Here is a 27,663-nt window from a genome sequence, read left to right as displayed (position 1 = left end):
TTCTTTTCTAATTCACGACAAATCTCATAACTTTAAAAGTTCTAAAGCTTTTTAATATGTCGAAGACTTACACACGATCTAGTTTTATTTTTTAGATATTCTCTAATACAATGACATAAAATTATCTTAAATCTACTATTTATATCACCTTCATGCACAGATACACATATATTTACCTACTACACTTGAACGAGTAAATAATGTGCAACCTTTCAACTTCGCGAGTGTTTAACAAAGACGTATTTGCCTTTCGATATTATTATAGTAGGGTTTAAGATACTAATGCAAGTTCATGAATATGTACCCAAACTGCGAATTAAATATTCTTCAGCTGACAAGAACTGGAGCTCCATGGCAACTGATAGTAATAATGTCTTCTCGGGAAATTGTGACACCGTTTCCTGATGGCAGAGAAAACGACGGTCTCCGAAACTTTAAACATTCGCTCAGAATTGACTTGGATGATCGCCCAGAGATTCCACCATTCTCCAGCACGAAGGAAACAGGACCTTTCTTCGGAAGGAGCCGGGGGGGGGGGGGGGTCGTATGTTAGTTTTCAAGGCTCGTTACACCCCCCATAAACGTCCATCTGATTTTCTTCTAAATTTAATTACAAGGGAAACAAATTACGTGAACAGATTTCCAGAACGTTCTGAAATGTCATAATCAGATTCCCTCTCTGTTTGGAAAAAACAAGGTTTGGTTCATTAGAGCTATCGAAGACCAAATAAGCAGATTACAGGCGAGCAAGATGAACTTCGTTCCTATGAACCTCTAAGCAACAGAAATGTGTGTGTGTGTGTGGGGGGGGGGGGGGGGGTTATTTCGGGAACATAACTTGGTCGGCGACAATGCCCCATTCAAACTAAGAGACATCTTCCACAACAAATATGGTGAAGTAATGTATGAAATTCAGCCAGAAATATATTCTCATAACAATTAAACACATTTATTTTTTATTTAAGTATTCCTTCCAGATCTAACACCTGTATTATTATCATGACTACATGGTTTACTATTCCGAAAACTAAAAATCACGAAATGATGCCTTTCCGAACATTAATAGCTACATCACTATGTCCAAAGCAGCAAGCAGGCTCACGCAGGGGTTAAATTGGGTAGCCTACAGGACTGTGATTGGTTCTAAGACGTCACTTCACTCCTTGCAAGAAACACGGTCTGTCTATACGGCGACCCCCAGTGGCTCTTGGTCAAGCTCCTCACAGTGAAATCGTCTGGGTTTACACGTTGTATTATGTGAGGTTGAGCAATTATATTTATTTGTGCTCTGAAAGCACATCAAACGTCTTAATGCGCCACAGCAATGTGAACTTGCGGGAGGATGCGTTCCCTGGCACACAACGGACAGATAGACAGACAGAAGATAAAAGAGAGACAAGAATTGCGCTGAAGAGGATCGCCAGGTTTCTATAGCAGTTGAAAATCTTGCACAACAAGAATTGATCTTCCCCGCTCTAGACTGAATCCAATAGACTGCACTTCCCAGCTACCTGCTTCTGTTTGTTTGTCTGTCTGTCTGCTAGACTGACGCTCCTAATTTAAACAGCTACTGACGTAAATATACGATTCCTTCTTCATATTACCTTTCTTTCCGTTTGCTTGATACAAATGTACGAACAGTGCTACAAAGCACGGAAAGAAGTTACGCTAGAAAACTGGTAAGGGATTTTTTGAAGCTTGAAATGGCAGTGCTGTCAAGACTCGCCCGTCACTTGTTATTATTTCGTTACCATGCAACCAGGCGGACTTGGAAACAGAGCAGGGAACTGAGAAGCCAAAATCAGGGTGTCAGAGAACCCAATCACATCCGCAAATTTGTGTCTTTGTTTGTTTGCCTGTATGATCTTATTTTTGTGTATTTCTGTGGTTTCAAAGCTCATAAATTTATCTTCTGCGTTCTCTGATACAATAAAAATGTATTTAAGAATCAGGACCACAGTTAGAAATAAACACAACACATACAAATTACCAGGCACATGTGAACTTTTTAATGGGTCTACATGCACTTCCAGTATTATATGTTCCTTTTATCAAAAACGAATTGGTTTTGAAATCATAGAGCCGGTGTCTATTTAAGTAATAGGCCGAACACTACTTTCTTCTGCTTGTTCAGTTACTTTCTGTCTGTCATTTAGCTTACGCACTAACTGATACATGAGTTAACGAGGATGGTAGATTAATCGATCATGGCTTATTTCAAGTTACCGTATAGGTATTTCTCACAAGAGATTGCTAAAATCACCTTTCGATGGGGTGAGTATCTTCCACCGGACAGATTACCACATGCACAGATGTTGGTAAATAGCTGATCGGCTTTGCGGAAAAACTGACCTAAATTACTTCATTTTCCTGTTTCAGATTCCTGGATTCTTAGCTCAACCACTGACTTCACTTGGACTTCAACCAATAATTAACATCGATGTGAAGACCATCAGGAATAAGGAAGAAAAACATATTCTCAAGATACCACAAATTCCTTAAAATTTAGTAGAAATACGAGTTGAGTGGTCTATTCAGTGCACTAAAATATACTGTAAAGCGCACAAGGAAAATGAAGATATTCATTCTAAATTCTTGACAACGTAAAAGAAATGGACTCTACAAAATTCACGGACAAAGGCCTAAACTAACACGATCTTGATTGTCAGTCCCACTCAGCAGCGTCACCCCTACAACTCTCAAGGATTTCCATCCCCGACATTCCTAGAAGCAGAGAATTCTATTTGACGTTTAGAATGGAGAGCAGGCATGCACTTAAGTAGAATTAATTTGACATTTTTAATTTTCTTTACGAACAGACATATCGTACTAAAGGTCAACAGCAATTGTTTACTGACGCATTAAAAAGTATTTAATATTGAATGTATATTTAAAAGTTTATAAAATGTACTAAGCAAATATATATATATATATATATAGCTGCTGTATCGCCTACTAGTGACAGACGCGTGAATGGCATTTGGTAGACGGAATACTTGTACGTACTTTGTCGATATAAGTCGATAGGCACGAAAGCAATACAATAACAACAACAACAACTCTCAGAGAAGTTAGCAGGAAACATCTGACTCCTGAAAACCGTCGGTTGCTTCGGTGTAGTCTCAACCATTGAGACGTTCACGGGTGAAGATACAATTTTCTGTTGCTAGACTAACATTTTATGACTTTAAATACAGCGAAGCTGAGAAAAAATATGGGAGCAATGTGTTACGAAAAAAAGATGTTGTTGTTGTCTATTCAAGTAAAAATCAATTAAGGAAATCCGGAATGTTTCTACAACGCTCCTGCATATAGTTTGAACAATAATCTTGTTCTTACGCACTTCAGACGCTCCCCCCGGCATCATCCCTCTGCAAGAACCCCACGGTCCAACATTCGAGGTCTCACAAAAGGCAGGTCCGTGTGGGTGGAGAAACTACTGCGTTTTCCAAGGTAATTGGCCCGAAGGAACGTGAAAAAGAGCCAGAGATTTATTTCTAGTTTTCAGCTGACAGCAGCAGACAGACGGATGGATGAAAAATGCCGTCCATTGCATTGTAAGTAGATTCTGACGGGGGGGGGGGGGGGGGGTGCAGATTGGTGGTGAAGAGGCGAGCTGTGACACGCGGTACAACATCTGCACTGCCGTAATGGCGCAGTGAAGCAAAGAGTATGATTGAACAGGGCGCATCAAAAGTTAGTTAGTAATTTAAAAATAAGCAGAATCTGTCCTTTATGAAGACGTAGAACATTGTAGCAACTACATAAACGGGCCCTAGCAGATACACACACGTTTTCTGTGAGATCTGAGGCTCTCACAAGCCGACAAAGATGTCGATGGTGATATACTGACGTCACGCGGGTACCCACGTTTCAGAGAAACACAATCCCTACATTTTTAGGTCTAAAGATGGAAGAAGTAAGTTTCTCCGAAACGTAGGGGCCCATCTACAAGTCAATACGGCATATAACACAGAATACCACGACCGATGTAAGTCTTTGTATGCCTAACATCAACGGATCGAGAAGGAATTTAGACGTCGTCACCAAATAAGTCCGGAAGTGTTCCTGGAGTTTCAGCCAAGGTTCCTAATATTTGCTAGTATTACCACACGTCAGACTTCCCAAGTACAACCCTCTCTGGCCTTACGGAGCTCGGGGCTGGGCGTAGTAACATAGTCTGCAGCAAGATCCTGCCTTCAACAACACCATAGACAATGGTTAAATTATTGAATCGAAAAATATGTAAGAACCATAATATATACTTACTCTAATATTTAATTTATGTAACTACAAAATGAAGAATTGTTTGTATCAGTTTATTTAAAATCCGTGTTAATATCCTCCGAATGGTCTTGGTCGTTCAAGTGGCCGAATAAATTACTTCGTTAAAAATATTTAACGTTTCTCTCATACATATTTAAAACATTATAAATTTCTTGGTTACATATGGCTTAAAACTGATAGAGGACAGTAGTAGATCCTACAATGAACGAGCTAACCTCAGGTCTGAGGCTAGGTGAACCAGGAGGCCTGACAGATGGTGTTTTGACCTCTTCCCACTGTTTACCTGAATATAGAAGTAGAATCCAGCTTTCTAAACGTTGTAGTTTCATAATTTTATAATTCAGACGACGGACAATGTCGAAAAGAAATTACGTAGTTTAACGCAATATGGATGGAAATCGTCAAATTCCGAGGATTGGTACCGATCTACGACACACCAGCACTAATTTTCTAAATTTTTGTGCAAATTAATATGGAGCTTTCACACGAATACTCATTACAGGCTGCTCATAGAACAGTAAAATCTGCATCACGACGGAGCAGATAGCTTTAACTACCACGCACCTCCAGGTCTTTGAAGTAGTGAGGAAATATCAGTCGTACGTTATCATCATTAATGCGAATGAAAAAAAATTAGCTGTTAAACAAGACGTGAGTGTAGCATGCGACGATATCAAAGTCTGCAACTTCCGTGCACATAATCACATACATGTGTTTCCTTTTAAATATTTACGTGCAGTTCATTTCAGTGACGTAATTCAAAGCAGAATTCAAGTATAAAACAGAAACACCGCCCTTTTGTCACACTTTCGGAGAAAACTAAGCGCGACCCAATTTGGGTTTTATAAAAATGAGGGTCATACTCGATCTGTTAGAAGCAAAATTAAGTTCGTCTGGCAAACATGTAGCAGACACCAAATACCAGGCTTCAGGGAATCATTTCTGAGATGAAACAAGCGGACAGCTACGATTTTCCAATAGACCTATATTTCAAATCGATGTATTTCGTGCAAAGAACGCATACGAAAATACGATATTTGTAAATGTTTTCAATATTGCTAAGGACCTGCTGACACGTAAGCTTATAGGTGTGTTTAAGCTTATGTAGGCTAAATAAGTTTATTAGCCTAAAGTGTTCTTAGAAAAGACCAGATTTTCCGGTAAAAACTGAGCATTTCTCATCTCTCCCACGCGTGCTGCATGCTCCGCTTAATTCACCAATCTCGATTTAAACACCCTGACAATGTTAACGAAGAGCTAAGATTGTAAAGTTCCTTAGTTATAAAAATATTTTATTTCGTACTTCTTTTTGTTAATACTGGCTGTAATAATTCCGTAATTTTTTGTGTTGTCTCTGTGTCCGTGTGAGCTAAATATATGTAACACTTGAACATCCAAAGTGGTATTTTCTGAAGAACGTTCTCTAAATTCTAAAAAAGAGAAAAAATATTACACATTAGACATGAGTCAAATTTCGAACATAGAGCTACAAGTGGTCCGACTGTTCTGAAGAAATTCTGGGGATAAAAATTTAACTGCATCCAGATCTGTTCTCTATAGTATAGTGCAATTACACTACTGCAACATTCATAATAATAGTAATCAGAATACAAGGAAAAGAAAGTACAAAATCTTCTACCCACTACCCCGTATCTTGGTAACAGAACTGTAAACATAATGTAAAGGAACGCATTAATAATACTGCAGTCACGAAATAAACATCATCATTAAAACAGGGAATCTTTGTACTTTTCTTCACAAAGCACACGGTAGTTGAGCGAATTTCACTAGAAAGTAACCAGGAAATGAAATTTAACGACAATATGCTTGATGTTCTGTATTTTCAGGGATATAATTTCAAAAGAAGAATACATTTATGAGCTCACTCACATCTTCACAAGTTCGATACTTAAAATTTAAATTTCACCATTTGGGCACAACCTTCAATTCAGAAAAAAAACATGATCAGAACTGCTCCACACAGGGTCTGGGTTCATCAACATTAACAAGGAAGCAAGCGACCGACGTGTTCTAATTTAACAGATAAAAATATGATCAATTCTAAAGCCACAGAATGGAATAAGTGAAATATATACATTTAAAGCTGGAATGAAGAGTTGAAATACTGTAAGCTGACAAGCGTTGTGCTTAGAACAAAACACTTATTAAACCAGTTATGGAATAAGTATTTTAATTTGGTTATAAGAACGGGTTTACTTGACGGTTAACTTCGTAAACACTGCGTGAGATTTTAGATTCTTAAGGTGACGAGTATGAAGATATCGCCCTCTGGACTGTTGATCAAAGAGTGTAGTACAAGTTTACCAACGTTCTAGAGGTGCCCGCTGCCTCCATTATCAAGGCAATTGCCCTGGTGATTGAGGCAGAAGGCACCATCCTCGGTGCATAACCTACTCAAATGCGGAACGACGCAGGCCCCAATTGCAAGAAGACATGAATATTCTGTAATATACTCACCCTTGACACTAGGGGTGGTAGGGAGCAGCTCTGTACCATTAAAACACCCTTCGCCAGACACAATCACCACCCCTAATACATGTATTTTCCGCGACTCGTATTGGCTGAGGAAACTATTCAATTCAAATAAAAGCCTGAACCAAACCGGCAAGGCTCCCTTCCAGCACAAAAACATTTTGCACAATCTGATCATCTCATTTTTATTCCTACAAACGAACCTTCAGGGTTTGTATACATCTGAAGCTGAGGCGGGGTTTAATTCTGGGCAAGGAGAGGTTGAACCTACTGTAAATAGCATGGGGGGGGGCGGGGGGGGGGAAGGGGCAAGGAATATAATACCTGATAAAAAAACAGGATCACACGTAAGTCTAGAGATCGATATGAGATAAATATCGAACAGTCAGCAAAATATCGAGCACCGACGAAATCTGCTCTAGTCTTCACAAGTCGATGCTTGGTGTCATCACTTTCGGGATGCTGTGCTTGGATTGAAACGACGCCAACGGTTGATGCACGTTACTGGGTAGGTGACAGTGAAGCTCGTACCTAAACCTCTTTATCTCATAGACATATTTAATTTAAAACGGATTCTTTAATTAAATTTCTTGTGTCTCAATTCAAGCTGTTGTGCATATGTCAGGTTAAACAAAAAAAAAGTCGTGTTCTAAGCACATCTAGCGCAACATTTTATTAAATATTTACTGCAGAAAAATTATCAACTCCAAATATTGAGTAAAGTACGAAACGCGTGTATTCACAACTAAATTAAAATTCTAATACGTAACTTATATATAGGTAAATACTGAACAAAAATTAAAACTGTTTTAAAACTTTGTATACCGTGTAGTGTATTAGAACATAAAATAAGCAAACAAACAAACTATTAACACTATTGGCACTAGTGTCTTTTTTTACAGTATTAATAGTTTGTTTGTTCGCTTATTTTATTGTTTTAAAACTGTTTATTACACGAGCTTGTGAATCTCTTATATATAGTGTTTTATATTCAATGTCGCACACAATGTGTCTGCAGAACACTGCACATCAGCTGTCAGGTTAAGTAGAATGCACCATATTGGAAAGTGGATAATAATTTGTATCAATACGCTGTAAGGAGACCAGCCAACAAACTACTTTGTAAATTCCATTGTTCGTAATTACCTACTGAGGACCGTTCTAACATCAACACTAGCTTTTCCGTGGAGTAAGTGCAGGCTTGACTGTGCACAAGAGTAAGTAGCTACTACACCGAATTAATGGATTTAGGTAAAATATCAACACAAGTAAAATGTGTCCACTGTAGAAATGTTTCTTCTTCAGCTTGATAAATAACTAATATAAGCAACCTATGATCGACCGTTTGAGTTCGACAGACAAGGCATAGGTATTACCAATCTTTACCCCTTAAAAAGGCATATTCTTAAGTTTATAAATTCAATACTAAAATTTAAGCAGTCTGTATTCCAGGAATTTTTTAATTTCATGTATAATAGCTATAGTTACATTGCTGTTTTCACCCAGAACCCTTTCCAATGCTACAGCAGAGTTTGTGTAAAAACAATTAGAGCGTAAATGTAGACCTTCATTAAGAAACAAACTTCTGAGTGACTACTTAGTAAAACGATGGTGAAATAAAATACAATGAATTAGTATTAAACATTATTATTTTAACAACAGGTTTACGTGGGGGGGACATACTGTTACCATAATGGATCTTACAGGAATAATCTGTGAGGATGTGAGCTGCTTTAAACAGGATCTGGATAAAATTCTGTGGCGGATTCTTATGAATACTGTAACAATTCGGACTGACTTTCTTGACTAGGTACACAACTGACAGCCTATCAAAAAGGCTCATGCCCCATGGAGACAGTTAGAGACACAATTTCCACGTAAGATTCTGTGAGACTTCAACTAAGCCAAGACTGGATTTACCTACTTTTTGGAAGTATGCCGCACACTAACATTACACAAAATTATTGACGTGTTTCCACAACTTCAGTTTTGTCTTTGTTCGTAATCAGGGACCCAGATATGCAATTTACTGTAAACTGACCCAAGGAGGTATGAAGGGTTATTATTGAAACATGCAACCACTAAAGTGTGGAATATATTTCCATCAAGTTTCTCAAACCAACGAGAAAAAGCCCATAGTGCGTAACCATGGGAACAAAAACAGAAAACATAACAATCAAGGAACATGACAAATCAAACAAAGGAACAATATACGATAATACAAATATACATTACGCCCCCTCTCTCTCTCCACCTCTCGTGGAGGAAGGGAGGGGAAAGGCAAATTAACAACCACCGCATGTAGGCCAGGCATATCAAGTTGCACGGAGAACATGACGACAACAATAAAGCTAGCAATTTCTGCAGATTGTAGGTTATGGGGCAAAGGAAAACAATAATAACAACGAGTGTCTTCCGGTCGCATATACACCGCGCTACCCTCCCACTTTTCATTAACGTCATTGTCCATCTATTCAGACCGTCATTACTGCGTGCCGAACATCTGCGAAGCCTCGTAACCACTGCGCATTCTTCAGACACTCCACCAGTGGTTCCAAGAGACAATCCTGGTATTCATCGGAACTTTCATTAGGATGTATCAGACACAGGTATTATTTAGTAATGAAAGATACGACGGGATGATTATCCTACAGGCTTACCGTAAATTACTAAAAAAGAAGACGATCGAAGGAACAGTAACTTATTTAAAGACATAATCTAGATATTTTCTGGATGGACTGAGGATAACCTCGAAAACAACCGGTTACGGTAGCCGAGATTTGAATTAAGTATCTCCTGCCTACAAGACAGAGAAGTTACCACTTGAATTCACCTGTACTATTGAAAGAGACGGAAATCTTCAGACTTCGACAATATCACATTTCATGTAAGATTTGAAGTTTTCGCAGCGGTGAGTATGAAGATTTCTGTCTTCTCGGTTGTTGCGCTGTGTAGTCTGGTCGATGTTCACTAACGTTTCTGAGGTCATACTGCCTAGGATTCGCCCTGATGACGGAGGCAGTATGACCTCTGAAACGTTGGTAAACATCGACCAGACTACAGAGCGCAACAACCCAGAAGACAGAAATCTTCATACTCATCGCCCTGATGACGGAGGCAGTATGACCTCTGAAACGTTGGTAAACATCGACTAGACTACACAGCGCAACAACCCAGAAGACAGAAATCTTCATACTAAGAATCGCCGTGGTGACGGAGGCAGTATGACCTCTGAAACGTTGGTAAACATCGACTAGACTACACAGCGCAACAACCCAGAAGACAGAACTCTTCATACTCACCTCCCTGATGAAGGAGGCAGTATGACCTCTGAAACGTTAGTAAACATCGACCAGATTACACAGCGCAACAACCCAGAAGACAGAAATCTTTATACTAAGAATCGCCCTGATGACGGAGGCAGTATGACCTCTGAAACGTTGGTAAACATCGGCCAGACTACACAGCGCAACAACCCAGAAGACAGAAAGCTTCATACTAAGAATCGCCCTGATGACGGAGACAGTATGACCTCTGAAACGTTGGTAAACATCGACCAGACTACACAGCGCAACAACCCAGAAGACAGAAATCTTCATGATATTTAATGTCTCTAAAGATCGTACGAGATGATGTACACCATTCTTGCCCGCAGTCTTGCTGAAGACGTAGGCGTCTTCTAGGTAGCTATAAACCTAGAGAACAACCGATCTGTCCATTGTGGTTGCGCATCACCATCCAAGCGTCAAGCTATTGTACCTGCAGTCGACACACTGTTGCTAGGATACATTCGAAAGCTCTTGCTATTTTTTGTGCCCTTCTCCTGGTAGCAGCAATTGTAAAGACTTATATTCACATTAAGGCCAAATTAGAGACAGTTCGTTATAGAAATTGTATCGAAGACGTTCTGCTCCCTCTGTCATACGAAATTATATCTTTTGCTATAAGAGAATTGAATGTTCTATGAAAACAGCTCAACAATAGTAATTTGTTTTAAACAAACATTTATAAATGATAGGGCAAAGGAATGACGTTACTTTAAGTGTAGACCTGGCGCTCGCAAACGACAACGTGCGTGGTTAAAAGATACAAAAAGTACAGCTTAAAGCGAAGAACTCTCTTCTGTTACATTAATCGATTAGACGTATGAATAAATTAATAGTCAAAATACAATCAAATTTTTGATTTGTGAAATCAGTTTTCATAGCAACATTACATGAAGCAAACTCATACAGTTAAAAAAACATATCTAAGTAAAGGAGAGTGTCTAATGGGAGTGTATAAGAGAAATATAACAAAAAATTAAAATGTAGTTTTTAAATGATCCTTCTGACTGGAGTGCGATTATAACAGAAGAATGTTTAAAAACGGTGGCATAAATAAGGCGACCTGAGAAGAGAGTCCAAGGAGTGTAAATAAAATTGTACAATAGAATGTGAATATAAAAACATTACACAATCCAAATGTATAAAACAATAAGGAAGTAATTCTATTGAAAACAGTAAATAATCATAAATTAATTGATTGTAATAATGGTTTAAGGTTTACTCAAACTCCCAACACACCTAAGAAATCATAATTACTGACACCAATGTCCTCCATCTGATGAAGTTAGATTAAATTCACAGTATGAATATTCCACTACGATAAACACTATATTATATTTTAGTACCTTCGTAAGCCACCTACGTTGCAGTTCTTAAAAACAAGTTGCTTACAACGAAGTTCTGCATGCACTGTTCTCCACCCAAGGCAAACGTCGCCGAAATGACTTCCCCGTCAGTTCTAGGCCAAAGAGAGAGGTTTGAATTATGAAGTTACTCCTCAAAATATGAAGATCATTCATACTATTTAAATTTATTCCTCTTGTACAAATCTTCTTCTATGGCTCTCCGGTCCGTATTCGGTCTATGGTCTCCACATCTTGTACAAATAAGGTCCATAATTGTTTACTTTTAACATCCGTAAAGATTAAACGTAAATTAAATTATCTCGTATAATTTCACTCTGATGTCTGAATGAAAATTACAGCATAAAAACATTTAAAAAAATATCAAGCAGATGCTTCATCAGATATCAGTCAAGATATTCTCAGCCTCTGGCGAAACTCGAACGTTCACTGTCATGCTCATATGAATACTTCGTTTAATATTGTCCTAAGCCAGATACGTCCAGTTCAGTGTAAACTACTATTTCTTTAAAATAGAATCTAGATCTGTAACGCATCTGTGCTTAGGTATTCCAAGTGGCCCCTTTGCTATAGATTATTGGTGTTTTTCCATCCCTCCCATGTCTGTTACATGTCTTTCTCCTTGCATCTTCCTTCAATTTATTGTCCTAACAATGCACAGCGACGAGTAAAATGTATGAAGCCCCACATTATGTGATTTTCTCCAGCCTCCAGTTAATTCATCTTTCTTAGGCCCTAATATTCTCCTCAACCCTTTGTTCCAAACATCTTTGATCGATGCTTTTTCTTTGGATTTAGAGACGAAGTTTTACGCACATACAACACAGCAGGTAACTACTGTTTGTGGTTAACGTGTTAATGTCTCACTTCGAGGGTGTTCTGGAAACAACGTGTTGAGAGCTACAATCTATATGGATCTAAAGCGAGGATGATGATGATGATGATGATGATGGAAGCGATAATCTGCAGACCTGCTATTCATTTACCAAACTGTCATTGCGATTAAATCAAGACGTATCAAGTAGGCGAGATCCGTAAGTCTTAACACAAGTAATGAAACAATGAGAAAAGCCTACACAATATCGGTCTGGAACGAAGAAAAATTTTGTAAAAAGGAGCATATGATAGGATAATGATAGAGTGGGTTTTATAGAAACAGTTTTCTGGGAGCGGACTCTATTATAATGAATCAACGCTTTGCAAACACCAATATTCGGACATCATTATAGCAGAAATAGTTTGACTTGGTGAATGCCTATCAACTATTGACAAAGGACCTAGTATCACGAAGTCAGACACAGTGTTACATTACGTTTCATTTCGGCATTATCGTGCACTGTGTCGAAAATTTTACGAAAAATTTAATGTTTCACGGCGATGAACTTGTGGCTCCTGACGCCGTGTTGACCTGGTGTTAGATAACAACGTTTCGGAAGAACATCTTCTGGGCTGAAGATCAAGACAGTATGCTTCGCCATAGAAACGTCCGTGTCTACCTAATAGCCCACACGGCGTTACAACCCAGAAGACCAACATCGAAAAATTACGTAAAAGCTGCTTTCGGTAACACGATTCGAGTCTTGGAAGCGTGCAGCCAACTTCATTCCAAATAACATTCACAGCGCTGTACGGTATCGCCTGAATCAGAGCGCCTCTCATAAAAATCTGAGCTCCTAATTAGTTTTCCGACAAAGCAGATTGTCATCTTGTTAACAACGGCAACCGTTGTCATGGGAACGCTTTGCTGCCGCAGTTCGGCTACAAAGAAAACGACGCAAAATAATAATAATAAGAAGAAGAAGAAGCAGCAGGAAAGAATGTGTCAACGATAAACAGCCCGAAATATGAATAAGTCTTTTCATGTTTAAGCATGAATTAACTTCGAGATTGTCCTTTTTCGTCTGGTTGCACTTTATAACGAATATAACATGTCGATCCTAGTATTAGTACTGGATCTACAGCGCTCTATATTCGCATTACAATTTCTTACGCTAGGTGATGATTATGGAGCACACTTAACGCGGAGTTTTCTTTTAAGTATAAATGCTTTCCTTCAATTATATACTTCCATAGCAACTAGGAGACCCAATTTATAAACAGCAGAGCCTTTTCCTTTCACACATTCTAAGGAAGATACTAAAAAACAAGATCAAACTTTTCCCTACGTAGAATCAGTTACTTGATCTTTGTAATGAAGATAACGCGTCTCATCTTTGAATTAGGAACCAAATTTTTAAACATTGTTTGGTTTATCTTCGTTCTTCAAAGTGTTAAACCAAACACTGCCTTTAAAAACAGACCCACCTCAATTATGGAAGATCCCTGTTGCACAAAATAATTTTAACTGATGCTTGGTTAGTGTAGGTTTGTAATACACGTGAGTGTACGTGAGCCGTGCATCATCATTACACTAATTGCAACACTGGAATATTACTCTGTAGCGCACGAGTGGGGGGTGGGGGGGGGAGACAGACCCAGGCGCAACTGTGTGCATCAATGGAACATCTGACAGTGGCTCACAGAAGAAAAATATTCACAGTACGTATAATTTACATTCCTCAGTAAATATTAAGAGAGTCCTATATGATACACTGTGAAAAATATTCGCAGAATAAAGATAATCAATCGGTCCACTGTCTCCACCAGTGTGATCGCCACGCTAAATAATTAAATATAAACAGGATATATCGTAAAGCATTCTGCGTGATGTTCGATTGGATACAATAAAGACAATACGTCGGATACAAAAACTATTTACTCCACATGTTCCATAGTGCCATTCTACACTGCATACATGCTGTAGTTGTACTGTTTTATAAAAAGAACACCAGGGGCTCTGTCTGTTTCATTAAGTGAATAAAATATAACGTCAAGATTGCGTCAATCAGCATTTTGCCTAGTTTCTACACGTGTCTCATATATTTTAGAACATTCTTCTACGGGGTTTCCCAATAAATAGCTGAACAGAAAGAGGACCGCTCCGTGCGATGTGGTGGATGGCTCAACTCTGGAATTGTGGGTACCAATCTCGCTCGAGGCAAAAACTCAGGCCTATTGTCTCGTTTATTTTGTGCTCTGTTGTCCTGTGAAGATACAGGCTTTGCGATGGACGGACCGACCATTCTGGGAGTCCTACCAAGCGTTTAATGATTCATAGCTGCAGAATAAATTCTCAATCGAAACACGTAAGAGGTCGTAATCCACTAAAGTTGAAGAATTAGAACGGTAGCCACAATAAATAATAGGCCTTTAAAAGTAAGGTTCACATTGCAGACAAAACAGAAAACATAAAAAATAATGTTATTACCTGTATGTCCTTCTGCATGCATAGATTAATATACAGGCCTTGGGAAATTTTTCACACTAATTTAAATTTCCTGTCAGCATTTTAAGCTCCAGCGAACCCAACTACACCACAATTGCTGTTTAGAGTGAAGGTGGGGTCTACTACAAATTTCATAATTAAACTCCATAAAAGTCCGAACGATGCCTTATTAAAAAACGTTTGTGAATTGAAGTAACAGAAGTGTTAATTGTTTATAATCGTAGTCTATTATGCTGAACGCGACGCGTCCAACATGCTGGTACGTTCCAACATTTGTATTCCTAGGGCATATGGCAGTCGCAGATTTCGGGCTCTAAAGGCGGTGAGTATGATGATGTCTGTTGTCTGGGACATTCGCTGTGTACACTCGAGAAAATTAGTGTCGTTTCAAGGGTGCACAGTGCCTCCACCTACAAGACTACTACAAGGCACAACATCCCAGAGGACTCAAAAAGTGATCTCTCACCAAAATCGCACTTAAACCGACAGACTTTCACTGTTTTATAAAAATTTACATTCTTTCCCAAGTCAGCCAGGCTTTACTACTCTTACGAAACTTTAATTGGAATGCAATTAACATGGCGATAACGGAGAGGCTGTATTACGTCCGTGCATTTCGTGCAATGACGTCGAGTTCTATTGAATAATTCCATTTAAAAGTAGTAAAAATTAATGTCTGTTTCCTTTCTCCAAAAAGGAAAGACAAGATACTTGTTAACCACTTATAAATCTTCAAATACGTAACAAGACATTAATTAATGGTCTGCACGGACAATTTTGTGGTATTTGCTGTGTTCGACCAAGGAAAAGGATGTAAACAGAATCTAAACTCACAGATAATTGCAATAGGCACTCTAAATAGTTTCTGATAATGTCTGTCTTTCCATTCCTCGAAAATCTTAAAGAGGCATTGTAATTTTATTGCTAAATATTATATAAGAATTAATTGAAATATCTTTGCACTTGTATTTCCTCTTGAGTTATTGTAATAAAAATTCATTATGTCTTAGAATATTCATAGACTCTTATAAATACAGATTTTCGTACGGTACGCCCACTATTCCTATGCAATAAACGCTATATGTACCATTACCACTTTAAATAAATAAGTCCTTAAAAGTAACTCGATGGTACACAGTGGTTACATTTGTATACCACTGTATCTGTAAGTTAAGCACGTCACGTCAGTGTAATAAATTCCGTTCTGATCTTGTAACCACACACGATTTATGACACTGTTGCATGGAAAATATTACCACATATACGACGTATTAATAGTCCCATGGTATGGGTGGTCCGAAAGAACCTAGAAGGGGAATTATGTAGGGGGGTGTTCGAGTACACACACTGTGTTTTGTTGCTGATCGAACAAACAAAATGGCGAACAAAGAAAGTTAAAACTGGACAGAGAGGTTTCTACTTTCTCAGGAAAATGAAATCACAAAACATGTACGTCAGATTATTGGAATTCTCGCAAACATACTGTGTACTCACAGATACAAAGTACACCCAATATCATACAAAATATAGGCACTGCTGGACTGGCAAATTTAAAACAAATGTTCCAGAGACAGGCTGTAAAACGTGAACTAGACTGAAATAACACAGGATAGTTTTCTACGTCGAGTTTCAAAATAACAGCGAATTTTGAGAAAGCGGTGATTAACGACAAATTACTTAGACAGGATTCAAACCGAAGCAACCGGAAACAAGCAACAGACAATAAAAGACGGGATGATAAATGACATCACACCACCTGTACCAACGCAAGTGATAATGGTTTGTGAAAATGTCCGTGAACGGAACAATCACTGTATAGGCCTGCCGCATAAGCCATAATTTGCGCAAATTTAATATATTTATGGTCTTCAGCAACCTTATTACAGCAGTGTCCTGCACCCATGATGATCCACTGGATTATGAAATACGCCACTACAAGCAACCCTGCTCCACGTTGACAGCCACGTATCTCCTGTCACTGAGCGATAGGTTTAAGTGCAATATCCCTTCACCATTGCAAAGAACAACATTCTTTAATGTTGATTAGGGAAATGACGGCTGTTCTGAGAATAAGACACATAAATACACTCCGTGGACCAAATTTAGAATTATTTACCGTTAAAATAGGCGGTACATAGACAGTATAATTACCACTATGCTATGTGAAATGAATTTAGATTTATAAAGTTTAAAATCCTATCGTAACAAGCAATCTGCTTCAGGAGTTTAGAAATTACATGCTGACATAAGACAGAAGTAAGAGTCATCAAGAAGAACAGAATTCGAAGCAAAGAGAAAAATAATGACATCAATATAAAAGAATCCTGAGAGCAACGCTTCTTTAATTGGCGACATACATTGCCTACGGTGGCGGTAGCTGCTGGGTGGAGCACGAAGACCGATCAATGCTACTCGGAGCCGCTCATCTGAACTCTGACACGCGCGGGCACTGACACAGACGAACGAAATGACCAAGCGAGGGTGGCAGGGGGGTGGGGGTTCGCGTCACAGCCAGCATCAGCTGACAACTGCTCAATTCCAAGAGACCCGCTCAGCTCCGACAAAAACACGCGTCCTTTGTTCAGATTCGTCCCCAAAAAGCACCAGAAAAATAAAATCAACGAGGACGAGACGGGACGGACACAAAACGCGCACAGGAGGGAAATGTACGAAGGTAAACTTGGTGAGATTTCATTAAGATTCCTAGGGCGAAGAGTAGGAGAAATGACTGTCTTCTGGGATGTTTCCCGCGTAGTCTCGTAGAAATTAACCTGCTTCTCAGAGATACTTACTGCCCTGATGATAAAAGGCAGTCAGCATCTCCGACACGTTAGTCAATTTCTACCAGACTACGCGGCAAACATCCCAGAAGACAGTCATTTTGAATCGCTGTCTATTCTGAGAATCAGGCGAAAAAACATAAATACACTCCGCTATAGAATTTTCGAGTCATAAAACTTTAAAGCAGGTGAAATGCAGAATTACTGCTGACCTTTAAGAGTTACGGAATTGATTCTGTCTATAAATGGACGTTCCCATACGCTGCGTACAGTAGTGCAAATAGCTGGAAGGTTCTTCAGCAATCCGATAGTACATGACAGCCAAGTGACGTAGGAACAAAGGCATCACTGTGACTAGTCACGCCATGTCGGACGTCCGTCATCATTATTGCAAGGTGTTACTGATTGGCCGACAGCCACCAATCGCAACATTGTTATCATCGGGTTCTGGGGTACTTGATCCTCAGGGCAGGGTGTGAAAGAATGACTGTGAGGGGTGAGGGGAGGACGGAGTCCCTCATATCCGCTTGCAAGAAAGAATCATACAAAAATTATTAACACTTCACCATTACAAAGATCTACTGATTGACGCTGTTTATGAAACTGATCGTTGTTTAGTCTGAGATTCATACGAAGCCCATAAATACACTCTGTGAACAATGCACAGAGTTACAGACTGCTAAAGCAGGTGGTGCATATAGAAACCACTCCATTAATTCTTTACCTTGTCACTCAATGGTGATGAGTAATGAACTTCATACCCTGTTAGCTTTAGCCTAGAGAAAGTGCTGTTTGTACTCATCGGGTATGTGGTTTGAGGGGCACTAGTCTGTGAACGTCTTAGCAAAAAGAATATTCCTTGCCTCTACCGGGAATCAAACTCCAAACTTCCAGCACATAGCCAGTCATTTTAATAAGTAGACAAATATTTTGATTTCTCTATATAGGCCTATAACTTTATCATTTCGGATATGATGAAAACTTATTTTTCAGAAAAGTAATTAATTAAAAGCAAAACTTCCATCTTGGTACTACTGATGCAATATGATCACTACAAAGCGTCATTATGTAATTATATTCACTTACACTTATCATCTGATACAACTGCAACCAAAAATGACTAGATAATGCATAGAATACATTATTAACCGCTAATATCTTGCACGTGTAGGTCTAGACTGCTTTATTAAAACTAATACCAATGAGAAAAAATAAAGAGAATGTAAAAGTCGCTGTACTCGTGTTTAGAATTTTCCTATCAGACCGATTATCCACTTCTTGTCCACTAGCTCTTAGAACTTAAAACATTACGTCGGTGTTAACAGTGACACAAGGAATAAGTTTCACTATCTTACGAAAAATGCGAACAACTCAGAGAAAAAAACATAAAACTATTCGATTTGAGGTTTTCGCAGCGGTGAGTATGAAGATTTCTGTCTTCTGGGTTGTAGCGCTGTGTAGTCTGGTCGATGTTTACCAACGTTTCAGAGGTCATACTGCCTCCGTCATCAGGGCGATTCTTAGTATGAAGATTTTTGTCTTCTGGGTTATTGCGTTGTGTAGTTTGGTCGATGTTAACCAACGTTTCGGAGGTGATACTGCCTCCGTCATCAGGGAGATTCTTAGTATGAAGATTTCTGTCTTCTGGGTTGTTGCGCTGTGTAGTCTGGCCGATGTTTACCAACGTTTCAGAGGTCATACTGCCTCCGTCATCAGGGCGATTCTTAGTATGAAGATTTCTGTCTTCTGGGTTGTTGCGCTGTGTAGTCTGGTCGATGTTTACCAACGATTCAGAGGTCATACTGCCTCCGTAATCAGGACGATTCTTAGTATGAAGATTTCTGTCTTCTGGTTTGTTGCGCTGTGTAGTCTGGTCGATGTTAACCAACGATTCAGAGGTCATACTGCCTCCGTCATCAGCTCAACAACCCATAAGACAGAAAGCTTCATAAAACTATTCGTCAGAAATAAATAATGCGCCTCTCTGTACAGAACACAAATACTCTATCAGTAATGAACTAAACGTTTTGTAAGTTATTTTTCTTAGTCTAATAACTATTTGATTACAACCATCTGCGTCAAAACAACACAGATCCAAACTGTATTTCATACGAAGTGAAGGTTTCCGACATACGATATCACAAACATACCTGCGTGTGTGAATGCCACTTGTAGACGATGATCATGAGTCCTTGTTGCTCGAAAATGACACCTAGTTGCCATGGCATTGCTTTACGCTAGCAATCACAACTTGTTAGCAGCCGTCTGGAGATGACGGCACAAAGCAGCTGGAAGACAAACCAGAAATTAGCGGTTACGCTAATGATTAAAGCCCAACACATTGAATTAGTGCAATCCTAATACGGCAAAGATACATAATTAGAAACTTAGGAAGGGGTTCACAGGCATCAGGGAAGAACAAGACATCACAAAACGCGTATACAAATATATCTCCATAAACAACGATACTGTATCAATGTCTCGGGTCGTTACAATCAAATGACACACAATTATTCGCTAATCATAACCATCTTATCATCATTCGAAACAACTTAACTTCTGTATTTGTTACAGTGTTGTTAAATAACTTCAGATTCATTCCAACAACAGTGCTCAGAAGCGTATGAACAGCACTAAATAGCAGACACAATTATAATATTTATTTGTTGTACAACAAGGTAGGTCTAAGTCAAATGCAGTTCCTATCGATTTAAGCCCTTCTTCCTGAACACCAAAGCACTCATTCCATTCCTCTAGATCGGCATCGTGTAGTTCACCTACATTTAGCGTCGTTATATAAATCACAAACCAATCAATCAGATAGCTTGAAGGTAGGATTATAAAATTCTTCAAAGGAAATCGAAAAAGTGTCTCTAATACAGAGTGAGAGACTCTGAAGTTCAGAGAGTACACTTACAACTGAAAATATTTAATGACTACCAGCTCAGTACTTTCACTAAGCACCCACAAACATTGCAGGTGATTTTTTTAAAACGAACACGCCGAAAATATCGGCTGCCATTGCAAGCACTTCTACGCCGTAACGTAGAGGTCACAGGTTCGGATCTTGCCGGTGACCGTCTATTCTGAATAAATATGTATCGTAGTTTTCCTCAGTCCCTCAAGGTGCCTGGATGTATCTTAAAATTGTCCACTACAACTTCCCTGCAAATCCTTCCCAATTCATCATTTACAGGAATACGCCTATACAATTCGACATTTTATAAAATTCAGCTGAACAAGCGACATTAATTAACTCAAGAATCGACAAAGTCACAAAATAAGCACGCTAGTATTTACGGGCGCTTTGAAATAGTATCGGTTTCTTTTACGGTTTGCAGTCTGAAAAAAAAATTCAATAATTGGAACAGTTCACATCATTTGCAGACTGCACCAATACTAATACGCGAATAAGTACAGGACGTGGGGAATGCGAGATTGCAGGTTCTCACGGCTACGAGTATTAAGATGACTTCTTGCCCCGTACAGTCTGGTGAAAATTGACTGACTTCTCAGAAGTAATTTTCCTCCATTACCAACAACTCTGATGGAGGCAATGAGCAATTTTTATCAGACTACACGGCGCTGAAGAAAAAAGTTCAGGCCCCCGAGAAAATAACACCAATTAAAACATGAGGGCAAAATTAACAAAAAGGGCTTTAATGACTGTTCAGTGCTAATATGGAGTCTATTTCTGGATCATAGCACCGGATAAGTGCAGGCTGCAGTGCCGAAATTTCGGAGATCGTTAGCGTCTCGATTTTCAATATTACGTCACTTATCAAATAATCTGTTTTGGTCTAGACGGAAGGACTTCGATTCACTATTGTGTCATTCTGAGTTAATTTTCACCACTAAGGTCTGCTGTACGGACTTACAGAGTACCTGAAGATAAAAAGTCACTCGGAGCGTATAACAGTTCCTTATTCCAATAATGTTCTATTTAGACTTCAATAGCATGGGGCTCAGACACAGGGAAGAATCTGCTTCTGCCGAGGACACTGAAGACAATAATAATGTAAGAGAACAGGATGTGTGTTCCAGCGACAGGACAGTTCAGCTTCGTGCAGATCTATTGTGCCACTGAAACATGGCTGCTTCCAGTCAAACGACTATCAATCAAATGCCACGATGTATAAAGGGGACCAATCAGCTGTCAGTCACAGGTAGCAAGACAATAATAATAATAAGAAAACAGTACAGCAGATTTCTAATTCCCCTCCCATCAACCACACGACAGGGAACTACTACCGACTGCAACAACGGCACAAGTGACACTGTAGGATTTGATGTTCTCAAGGTGTACTGGGTTGTAGAACCGTGTAGTCTGGTAGATGTTTACCGGCGCTTCAGAGACCATTGCTGCCTCCATCTTCAGGACAATGAGTTAATATGAAGGCAGCAAGCACTTCTGCAATGTCAGCAAACTTTTACCAGACTACATGGCGCTACAACCTAGAAGACAGTTATCTAAGTGACACTCAATACAAAATTACAACAGTGTACATTTTACTACATTATATTACCTGCTTAACTGACACACAGACTCCATTTTGTCCAGCGATCAGTCAGTACAACAAATTAAGTATTATCGTAAAACTGCAGTGAACCTTCTTGAATTTACTGACTACATAAGCGACTATTAGCTTCCTGAGAAGAGAACGATTACATAGAATTTAATAATTTGTTTTCTGTTATTAACACTTATATAATTAAAATTATTTTCACTACTAGGTAACGTTTGTAACAACTGTCTCAAAGCATTATAGTGCAGTTCGTCATAAGGCTCTGAAGAAAACCACGCAAATATCGACCTTCTCTGGCTGGTGATCTATTGGTTGACACTTCCCAGGTACATCGCGATCAGAAATAAACTCCTCTATCACTGATCAAAATCTTGGTTTAAAATTGAAATAGAATAAAATGTAGTGACAATCGTGCCTTAGACTACTGTAGCACGGACATCATGAAGCCCCCCACCCTGAACAATGCGCCATCCATTATATGAAATGAGAATTTAACAGCGCAATGTTGTCCAACCCACTTCTATCATTCTGTTTTATACAGGTATGGAAAATGGCTTTAAATTGATTGTATCAGACTACACGTGAAGACCAGAAAATATCACCACTTGATTATTGTAATTAATTCGTATGTGGCAGCCATCTTTTAAGTGGCGTGCACATTCTTCATGCTAAATCAGACTTTTTTCTCATAAGCTGTACGCAAGTAGCCACAGTGTCTTGTTAGAGGCTTCAGCGCGCGTAGGTAAGAAATTACGACAATAAATTCAGAACAATAAAAGATTTTAAAAAGTCTGAAGAAAATCCGTTGTTTCCTTTTCTTATTCAACATGGACAGGATTATTTAGCCTATTTCAGGCTCAAATGTAGTTCCAAACAACATTTTAACGCCTTTCTTAATGCAACTAGAAAGGTTTCTCTACTTCATGTACCGGACGGACATTGATGAACAGTTACTGAACGTTGTTGAGACTCTCCTACGTCTTAAATGTTCCTAACACCATCTTTAATAAAGATGTGAGGCTTTCAAGGTGGTTAGAGTTCGAATCACTTTCTTCTAGTGTGACATCGTTTATCTTTTAGGTGGCTAATAAAATTTCGGAGGAAAATGCTGCCTCCATCTTCATATTATACTTGTCACAATCAAGAAATATCAGGTGAAATTAAGTAATTTATTCTAGAAAATGTATACAAGAGTTTTCGTAGAGAAAACGATGATCCGCTTTTCTACTACCGAAGATTGGATTAAGGTGGATTAGGATAGGACCTTCGACGGGATCTTGTATACAACTGTAATTAACATTCAGTATGAATATAAAACGGCTAGGAGTTCTCTGACCAGCTAAAAGACCACCAGATTATCAGGAACTTTCCGCTACATGAATTCAGTCAAATATGCAATTATATTTTGAACAGTTTCAAAGGAAATGTCCACAAGCTTCTGCAATTAAAAAGTGAATAAAATTCTCTTCAGTCTTATGTTCAAATTTATCATCACCTTTTTAAAGACAAATGCTGTTTTACTTCAACATCTGCTTTTATGATTATTTTTGCGTTATAATGACTGTTTGCTAACCACTACTACGTGTTTAAAAAAGACAGAGTCACAACACTGGCAGCTTTATGGTCGAATTTACCCGAACTCCTTAATTGCCATTGTAAATAAGCAATAATGGATGTTTTCTCAGAGACTCGTCTACAAACAAGACATCATGTCTTCTGGGCCGTTTGCACTGTCAGGATCAAGTGCATTCTACAAAGTGCTTCTGAAATTTACCGTCTTCTTGAGGTCTAATACGTGATATTCACAGAACTGTCTGCGGCCTTTCGTGTTTATTCTGACAAAGGATGATAATACATTCCACGGCCACCTTCTACCCTGTCCGAATCAATGTTAAAAATCTTAGTAAGCGTTGATTGGTACACAGGTGCTGGGCTACAATAGCACATCTGCAGTTGGTTCATGTCACCTGCTCTGTTCTCTTCTAGCTTGGTCTGGTCGCTTAATCGAACAAGTTGAAAACTCCTGCACTAGACAGTATTGTGTGTTCACAAACATTTTTAAGGGCTCTATAGCACCATCTTCGGCTTATAACTGAACGGTAAGCACAAATCTCGGGTCTCAAATAACAACTTACAAAACTTTCCAGGCGACCACTATAAAATTAACAAAACAAATGAGCAAAGCGATATCTAATGTGGGCTGTATACTTTCTAAGAGTTTCAAAGAAACATGAACATACGTTGTAATTCTTTTCTTTCTTGTCTTCTAATTCAAATGTTTCTCGAAACTGACTATTGACAGAACTGCTTAGATTTAAAAGGTATTACGAACTGATCAATGAATGCAGTGTACAGCCTACAATACGCGTTGGAATATACACACTGGTTTGAGATCATTTTTTTAAATCATCATTTTAAATTATTATAACCTCAAGCATGTCTCGACGGATTCAAAAATCGTGTAAGAAATAAAATAGCCATGTTACGACAGAAATGTTCAATGTGTGCTATTTTCCCGTCATTTTTAACCGGTAATTATCTAGTATAATTATAAATTACGAGTTTAACGAAATTCTGTAATAGGTAACCTCTGACAAAATATTACCTAGCATTTATCATCGAATATCTGAGTCACAGCGAAGGACGTAAACTATCGGAAAGCAAACAAGACTCGTTATTACACAACGAACTAGTGTCTGGAAGGTGTGTAAGCATCACGTGACAAAATTGCAGGAGAGTAAGCTCGTGGTTTGCCTTAATAAAGTAATGAACTTAACTGGGTTGTCTAGGCAACCAGAGTAATTGTGTAGGCCCTAATTAAATGAATGGTGGCTCGGATGCCGGGGGTCTGCCCAGGCTGTAATTGTTGACGTGTCCTAAGATAGGAAGATAATACATTTCTTTTTCAAGTTTTTATTTTTTAAGTAATCTACGTATTTCCGAGCTCTCGACTTATGCCGAAAATTTAATTGACAATATATATTTTACCGTTAACAAATTCTGTATGATGCAACACAGTGATTGTTTTATGCATTGAACTCTTACGAAGCAACGACACATTCCTGAGTATATACGCAACGTAAGCTCGACTGTTAACTAGACCAGTGTAAGTGAATCCGAGAACTCTGAACGAGAACATTTTAGGCCCTACTTTGACATTTACTGGAATCCAGCATTTGTTTTATTTCTGACTTAGCAACTCGCGAAGCTGATTACTTCAGTGAGTAAAGTGGCTTCATCACGGACACCGATGAAAGTGGATGAACTATATTGTCATACAGACTTTCACTTTTCTAAATTTTCTATGCAGGTTAAATAAGAGAAAAGAATTTATAACGCCTTACGATAAGGAATGATGAATGAATGATACCAAAAGACTGAATATGATAAAAAAGAAATGTGAAATTACAAATAATCTGTTGGCAAGCTATAGTTATAGGGCAGATGAATAATGAAAGCAAACCATTTCTATTATTGACAATGCGTTAAATGTCCACTAACAGGAACTCAGACGTATTATGGTGCAAACGTCAAATGGGATTTTTTTTTTGAAACCAATTAAAGTTGAGTTTAATGGAGAAATTATCTACTGAGAATGAAGAATTATAAATCATGGCTTGCTCTAATGTAATTATTGTGAATTATGATATTTCACGTGAAAGAAAGATACTTAATTACTTCGTTAGCGAACGTAACTTTTTAAAAAATGCTAGACAGATCTGCTAACAAAGTCAACTCTATAAAAACTGTTAAACTATTTGCAGTTATTCGCGATTCTGCAGAAGCTTCGGGTAACATAATGGACTAGATAGCAATTCCGTAATTAGTTATATAAAAGAAGCTAAAGTACAGGAATTGACTAACTGGTTACTCGACTTATCCTGCGGAACGTTTCATAATTATGAGTGATCTGTCCGTCCGTCTGTCCGTCGGTCCGTATGCATGTTTGAGCGCCGTTCTTGACACAAAGGTGTTGACAAATGAGGAATAGCGAACGTTTACTGAACTTTTCCAGTAAACATAAACTGAACCACTTTATACTCCACAAAAATTTCGGCCAAAGTGCTAGGCTATTTAAACTTTATGAAGTATGAAGTTAATCTAACAACACACCTATTTAAACTTTAAGTTATTCCCAACCTCAAAGAAAAATAACGCATTTTCGTTACAAATACCAGATAACGATGCTTATCAAAATAATCGCTGTTTATTCTGAGGAAGATAAGAAACTCATAAACACTTTCTATGTTGGCAATGCGAAGTCAATAAATGTTAAAAGCCGGTGGTACATATAGTTACCAATGAGCTATTATAGGGTTAAGACAGACTACTTATCGAACTTCTAATTTTTTATAAGAATAAGAAATGCGGAAGGTAAACTTGATTTGACAATGCAGAAGAAGAATTAATACTTCGTCAAATTGTAAATAGAGACACTAAATTAAGATAAACAATTCTACGGAGTTCTTAAAAGCTAACAGTTTCCAAGGTAGTCAATAAATTTCGATACATCTTTAGAATCGGCTATTTTCTGTTTTACGTGTCTGTCATTGACGTTATTCAACGCATTCCACGACGTGTTGGAGACAGAAGCTGAACACTCGCCTTCATGTATGTAAACACACGGAGCTCAACCTCCATTCCTCAATTCGTCTTAATTAAGCACCAGCTAAAATAATTAATTTTCAATTCTGGGGTCAGAAAAAGTACAATGGTCGGGAAACCTGCGATGATCTAATTTGTTTACGAAGCCTTACAAAAGTACGTACGAAGACGGCCCACACACGGAAGGACAGACGTGGCAAAGTAAGCAACAAGCTCTGGCAAATTGTAAAACCCAACTTAAAACGAATGAAAGATTAAATTTAAGTTCAGTAACTTCGAATAAAGCTGACAAATGCTTGAGAAGAGACATTTAAATCTAAAGTGTTCTGATATAAAACACAGCAAAATATGCAGTGTACTTCTATGGCGTTTAAAATTACTAATCACTTATTATGCAAGAAATTAACTATGCGGTCACTGAAAACTAAAAATAAAGAACTCTGCCTCTCCCATATCTTATTACTTACTATTCATTATGATAATAGCAGCACCAATGAAATGAGCAAAACATCAAAACCAATAAAGCTTCATTCAATTAACCAATCTTTTAAACTGCCATCTTGTTGAACTATTTAACACAGAAGTCGATAAAGTAAACTCTGTCCTGAACTTGAATCGTCAATTTCCTTTCAAAGGCCACGACCAAACTACACAGAAAGTGTGTTCCAGTGCCCTCCCCATTGAACTAATTAACGACATAATTACATTTATGGTAACAGAATACTGAGAAGTCAGCGCTGGTAGATGTAAATATAACACAAAACAAACAACACATGTCGAAACAAAAGAACCGCCTCTACTCTACCCCTTTTTAATAAACCAAAACGCTTTCGAAAAACAATCCCATTTTCTTTAAATCTCCCCTCTCCTTCGAAAACGCAAAGAAAAATCCGTCACAAAATGACGACACCAAGAAGCAGCAGGCTCGTCTTTGTTTTGTTTGTTTGTCTGTCTTTT

The 27,663-nt window shown here is 38.4% G+C and overlaps 1 protein-coding gene and 1 long non-coding RNA gene across 10 annotated transcripts in view; one reads left to right on the top strand and one right to left on the bottom strand.

Moving 5' to 3' along the window:
* The window catches only part of LOC110840938 (uncharacterized), a 39,294-nt gene extending 36,411 nt beyond the window's left edge, over nt 1-2,883 (top strand). Inside the window, exon 2 of the long non-coding RNA XR_002547053.2 lies at nt 2,380-2,883. This is a non-coding gene — a long non-coding RNA (uncharacterized LOC110840938). The remainder of the gene's footprint in view (nt 1-2,379) is intronic.
* bi (T-box transcription factor bifid) overlaps nt 1-27,663 on the bottom strand; it is a 349,399-nt gene that overhangs the window by 158,769 nt on the left and 162,967 nt on the right. For all 9 annotated transcript variants that reach the window (XM_087357395.1, XM_087357398.1, XM_087357391.1 and 6 more), the window contains one exon: nt 19,726-19,863. The gene's annotated coding sequence lies outside the window, so the exon portion shown is untranslated. The remainder of the gene's footprint in view (nt 1-19,725; nt 19,864-27,663) is intronic.

The sequence above is a fragment of the Zootermopsis nevadensis genome, unplaced genomic scaffold, assembly GCF_977971745.1.
Source record: "Zootermopsis nevadensis isolate Lab colony 2312 unplaced genomic scaffold, Znev_1.0 Znev_ptg000028l, whole genome shotgun sequence".
Taxonomy (NCBI): domain Eukaryota; kingdom Metazoa; phylum Arthropoda; class Insecta; order Blattodea; family Termopsidae; genus Zootermopsis; species Zootermopsis nevadensis.
The sequence above is the reverse complement of the archived record's forward strand: the minus strand, read 5'-3'. Positions and strand labels throughout refer to the sequence as shown.